The sequence below is a fragment of the Phyllostomus hastatus genome, unplaced genomic scaffold (genome assembly GCF_019186645.2).
Source record: "Phyllostomus hastatus isolate PE091 unplaced genomic scaffold, TTU_PhHast_1.1 phas_scaffold_93, whole genome shotgun sequence".
NCBI classification, from domain to species: domain Eukaryota; kingdom Metazoa; phylum Chordata; class Mammalia; order Chiroptera; family Phyllostomidae; genus Phyllostomus; species Phyllostomus hastatus.
In genome coordinates, this window is record NW_025334042.1 from 38313623 (window position 1) to 38319622 (window position 6000).

At 43.0% G+C, this 6000-nt stretch overlaps 1 pseudogene; it reads left to right on the top strand.

The window, feature by feature from the left end:
- Nucleotides 1–4222: 4222 nt before the first annotated feature.
- On the top strand, nt 4223–4810 carry LOC123813078 (annotated as a pseudogene).
- The last annotated feature ends 1190 nt before the right edge of the window (nt 4811–6000 follow it).

Consider the following 6000-nt stretch of genomic DNA (forward strand, 5'->3'; position numbering starts at 1 on the left):
GCATGGAAACTCTGGTTTCCTAAACAAAGGAAGAAGGAGACTTTGGTGAAGAAAAGGGCCAGGAAAGTTGAAGAGGAAAATGAAAAGTAAGAGCTTATGAACTGGGTTTAAGCACCTTCAGTTACAGGAGTGAAGGCCAGAAGCTATTGGAGAGGGACTCGGAACTCCAAGTGTAAGTCAGGCTTCTTCAGAGCCAAAGCACAAAGGTGCTGACTCACTGTCCAGTATGAAAACAGTAATCTTGGTACCCTGAGCACAGAACACGGGGAACTTTCAGAGGCTGTTCCCTGGACATGGATACTGGTCTACCCAGTGAGAAAAGAACTTCACCAAGTAACTTTGGCAGGCAGTGGATGTGGGTTGTGACAACAATAATAATAAAAAGAATAGCTAACATTTATTAAGCTCTGCTGTATATTAGGTATCAGCTAGATGTCATATGAATATTATCTCATTGCACCCTCCAAATGAATGTACTGTGACAGCATGAGGTTAGGTAACTTGCCTGGGCCACACAGCTGGTATGTGCTGGAGCCAAAATTTGGTGCAGTCAGTGTGCTTGCAGCACCCACGCTCCCAGGGAAAGAGGATGGGGTGGGAGGGGATTAGACGCCCATGGCACTGCAGTCGGCTGGCAGTTGTATACCGTATGAGAACATGTGGAGCCCCCTTTTGGGATCTCTCAGGAATAAGGCGTGGGTACCCTGAAGAAAGAGGGAGGATCCCTACAATTATGCAGATATGGACTGTCCAGCACAGCCATCTGGGCACCAGAAAACCCTGGCACGTGTCATTTCCAGCAGAATGCCTTACCCACAGAAGTATGTCTATTAGGGATTACCCTTTCTGAAAGCGTGTAATAACTTTAGAAAATGTTGTTTGTAATGGGAGGTTTAATTCGGTCAGTTATGAATATCTCTGAAGGCAGACATGCAAGTGTAACAATCTCAGGCACACCTGCAGCAGGAGCACTGGTTGAAGCAGTTACTGGAGAGAACATTCAAGCACAACTGACAGAGGAACACAGCCACCTGACAGTGTCTGAACTCAAGGCGGAGGGTAGTCATCAAAAGCTCCTTTCCTGAAAGGGATCTTTTCAACCATGAAAGTAATGACCTCCCAGAGAGATTTGAAGGTTTAGGAGACCGATTACTTTGAGGCCTGAGAAGAAATCTGTCTCTGACCTGAGAGTTTTTTCCAGCTTCAAGTCCCAACTTCAGGCTTAAGGAAGAAGCAAGTAATTAAGCTTTGCCAAGGGCCAGGATTGAGCTCCAGTTCCATTCCTCTGGCTTGCCCTCCCACTCCTCCTCTTTGCCAGGAGTGCCCCAGGCCCCTTTGTCACCCACCAGGTCTGTGACTCATTTTGGAAGACACACAATCAAGCACCTCCTTGAAAAAACCTTTTCCAACACTCTCCTTTGTGCCCACTCTCCCCTAGCCGGTGCTCTCTAGAGGTCCTACAACCATGGAGCATATTAATTTGTTCTCAAGTCTATCTCCCCACACTAGACAGAAGATTCTTTAAAGGCAGGAATGCTATACTATTCACCTGAGTGCAGGGAACCATATTTTTTTAAAGGAAGAGAGGACAATAAAGAGTTGGTGCAAGCTTCAGCAAAGGAAATCAGACTTGCAAGAAATTCTAGTCTCTTTTCTGATTCTCTGTACCTTCCCCTAGGCCAGAATCACTCCTTCCTAACTCTAGGGTTTAGGAAAACCGGTAATAATATGTGACAGATGGACATTGTCCTCAGAATATCTTCAGTAAGCCCCAGGACTCAAAGGCACCCAATTGACAGTTCCCATGATGGATGAGATTACTCAAAAAGAAGAGACAGGCTAGAGCTGGCAACGTGAGGGCTGATACAGACAGACCAGGGCAAATGGGAAACTTCAGGATGTCAGAACAGAGAATGTCAATGTAACCCCTATTCCTATCTAATACACTGTAAAACAGGCCAGAGCCCTGTTTTGAAGTCAGGAATGACTTCAAATTTGGCATATAAAGACAAGACTCTCCTGACAATGACAGTTGGCACCATAGTATTGCCACCCTTATCACCAAAAGTTGGGGCATTCTTTTGACATGCAGACATACACTTCAAGAACAACTTTTCCCATCTCCCTCTTAAGAAATGGGTAAAGGGAGGGCAAGAGGAGTGTTGGTTCAGAATATATGTACCCTGGCATCTTTTGATTTTATTCCCTCTGCCTTGCCAGAGTCTCAACCATGGTAGTAAGATCCATATCTTCCTAAGTATTCAGTGTATAGGTCCACAGAGCATGGACCACTCCTGTGCAGCTTTGAGCTTTTAAGAATAATATTTAATAAAATGTAAAATACCACAAAAATACAACTAATGTTAATTATATGTAAGATGTTATAAAAGAGGGTACAGGCCATCCTGAGGCTTAATTATACCTAAAAAAAGGTATTGTTGTTGGGTGGCCAGGAGGTGGATGTTAATTTACCATATTGATTCCTTTGCCACCTGCCTTGAGCTATAAATTGACATTAATTATTCATAGCCTACAGGTGTCTTATATCAGGAGAAATTTCTTCCATTAAGACTTAATGTATCAGCTCAACACTTCAGAAAGTTGATGCCTGGGCTATTGAGAGGTGGAGACGCACTCTAATCATGATAGTGTGAGGATGAGTCCGACGTCTTTGCCACAACGATAAGGGAAATAGAGTGCAATTGACAAGGGAGAGAGAAGCAAACTAACAAAAATCCCCCTCCTGCCTACATTATTTACAGAGAGAATCATTATCATTATCACCATCCAGATAAAAAGACTCTTGGCTGAGCCCCCAAGACCATCTTCCTCAATAATAAAAGATTTTGTTCCCTCTTCTCAGACAGCTTTTCTGCCTACCCTTCGTGTTTTTAGTATTTCCTGACAAGGACAAATATGCTCACGAAAAATATTCCCCAATCTGGCTCCTCCATAGGGAACTGACCACAGGTCATGGACCATGGAATGACATACTACATTATCATCCAATCACACACAAAAATAATAAACACGAGGAGCTAGCTATGAGGTCTTGAAAGCACAGACCTCATAGCCAGCTCTGTCTTTGAAGTTTCACTTTTTTGTTCAATACTGATGTGGTGTTGTTCTTAGCCTATGACCTGTGTGCCGTCCCCTGCAGATGGTGGAGATCTGAGGACCATTGTTGTGGAGTGTGTTCATTAGATATGAAAAAAGAGACTGTGAATGAATGAAACAAAATGTCAACTCCCTTCGGGTTCTTTAAGAATAAAAGCAAGCAAGCCAGATATTGAATACTGCTAGGTTTTATGTGCATTAGGAAACAAAACAAATGCTGTCTATTAAAGTATTCTGTCAAAGGGGAAAGGAAAGAGGAAGTGATCTTCGAATTAAGATTTTTATGATGTTTGCCAAATCTAGGTGATGTTGTTACATCCTTTTTTAAATAAAGTACCATTTATACCATGTGTAGAGTATATACCAAAGTCTCCATGTGACTTTGAAAGGGGATGAAATTCCTCAACAGATGGAGAAAGAATAGATGCCACAGACAGAGATAATCCATATGCTAGAGAATGTTGCTAAATAGCTCACTTCATGGAATGGAAAGGTCAGTTGTTAGAATGAAAATTCAAATTCAGGCAGCCCATCTCTGAGTTTCTATCTTTCTTCACTTATTCTTTCAAATGCTGTCTGCCAGCACTGTACTTGGCCTTACAGATCCAGAAATGAGGAAGAACACAACCCTACCCTCAAGAAGATGACAGTCCAGCTGAGTCTGACTGTCTACCACACCCTTGTCACTCCAATTCATTCTCATCAAGGACACATAGTAAGTCCAGATCCTTATTTTTAATGCTTACTGCTATTTCTTCATCAATCCCTTCCTTAATCCTCCACAGGACCAGAAGTTAACAATAGTCCTCCAATTAATGTCCACTGCCCGCCTCCTACTCTAACCTATGCAGGGAGGTTTCTCTCTATGCACTTAGCTTCTTCCTCTCTCCCACCCAAAAGGAAGGATCTAGTTTCCCTGTTCACTTACTTTTGTGGAAAAGAATTGGGAAAATGTGTAGAAAGTGACTGGGGTGGAGGGTAGTGAAGGAAAGGGTGATAGGGAGAGGAACAAAGATAAGTGCCTCACCCCAGAGTTAGAGGATAGATTGGGGGCCGAGTCCAGAGCCATGTTACAGGATTTTCTTCTCCCACTGCAGCTACTGCCATGAGCATGCTCGGGCTTCAGAAGAGGCTCACCCCCAGTATCTTTCACAGAGGCCAAAAAAAGAGGTCTGGTTGGACCTTAGTGAGACCAATGAAATAGCTGATGCCAACTCCTGTTAGCAGATCCAGAAGCTGATCAAAATGGGTTGATTGTCCACAAGCCTGTGACTGTTTATCCTGAGCTGGATGCTGGCAAAACACCCAGGCCTGCCAGCAGGCAGGATATCAGCACAGGTAAATGAAAGAGGATTGTCAGTGCTCACATGCCTGAGAAGGTGACCCAGATGAGGAGGATGAGAATTCTGTGCCAGTTGCACAAGACACACTATGAATCTAAGAAGACTGACTGCCACATGGATCACAGCCTGTACATGAAAATGAAGGGGAGCGTGTTTAAAAGCAAGTGGGTTCTCATGGAATGCATCCACAAGCTGGAGGCAGACAAGGCTCGCAAAAAGCTCCTGGATGACCGGCTGAGGCCCACAGGTCTAACATCGAGGAAGCACACCAGCACTGTGAAGAGTCCTTCCAGGCCAAGAAGGAGGAAACCATCAAGACTCTGCCCAAGGAGGAAGAGACCAAGATATAGAGCTCCTCCTCTCCTGTCTTTATAGTAGCATTGGTAATCACACACACAAGTCATTCCATAAAACAAGACTTTATCTGCCTTAAACAAAATGAGTGAGGGGATGAGAAAGCAGTGCACAGGCAGGATGAGAGAGATGTGGGTGAGAAAACGAACGCGAGATTTTAAAATATTGCCCTGGGCTTGCCCTATGACTTTGATTCTCCTTAACACTATTCAAGAGATCTGAGTAACAATTGGAAACGAATTCCATTTGTCTTTTCACTGGGCCATAAGAGGATCAAAGGTTTTCTTATTTATTTATTTATTTATTTATTTATTTATTTTTAATCATTGTTCAAATACAGTTTTCTCCTTTTTACTCCCAATCCATTCCCCCCCACCCCCTCCCCACTTCCCTCCCATTACCACCCTCCCCTTAGTTTATGACCATGTGTCCTTTAAGTTTGTTCCTGTGAACCCTTCCCACTGTCCCCTTAAATTCCCTTTACTCTCCCCTGTGGTCATTGTCAGCCTGTCCTCCATTTCAGTGTCTTTGGTTATATTTTGCTTGTTTCTTTGTTTTGTTCTTTAGGTTCCTGTTAAAGGTGAGATCATATGGTATTTGTCTTTCACTGCCTGGCTTGTTTCGCTCAGCATAATGTTTTCCAGCTCCATCCATGCTGTTGCATAGGGTAGGAGCTCCTTCTTTCTTTCTGCTGCATAGAATTCCATTGTGTAAATGTACCATAGTTTTTTGGATCCATTCATTTACTGATGGGCATCTTGGTTGCTTCCAGCATCTAGCTATTGTAAATTGTGCTGCTATGAACATTGGGATGCATAGGTTCTTTTGAATTGGTGTTTTAGTATTCTTAGGATAGAGTCCCAGCAGTGGAATTGCAGGGTCAAAAGGCAGATCCATTTTTAGAATAGAGGGAACATTCCTCAACATAATAAAGGCCATATATGAGAGACCTATAGCCAGCATCATACTCAATGGGCAAAAATTAAAATCTTTTCCATTAAGATCAGGAACAAGGCAAGGCTGTCCACTTTCACCACTTCTGTTCAATATAGTACTGGAAGTTTTAGCCACAGCAATCAGACAAGAAAAAGAAATAAAAGGCATCCAAATTGGAAAGGAGGAAACAAAACTGTCACTGTTTGCAGATGACATGATAGTATACATAGAAAATCCTATAGACTCTACC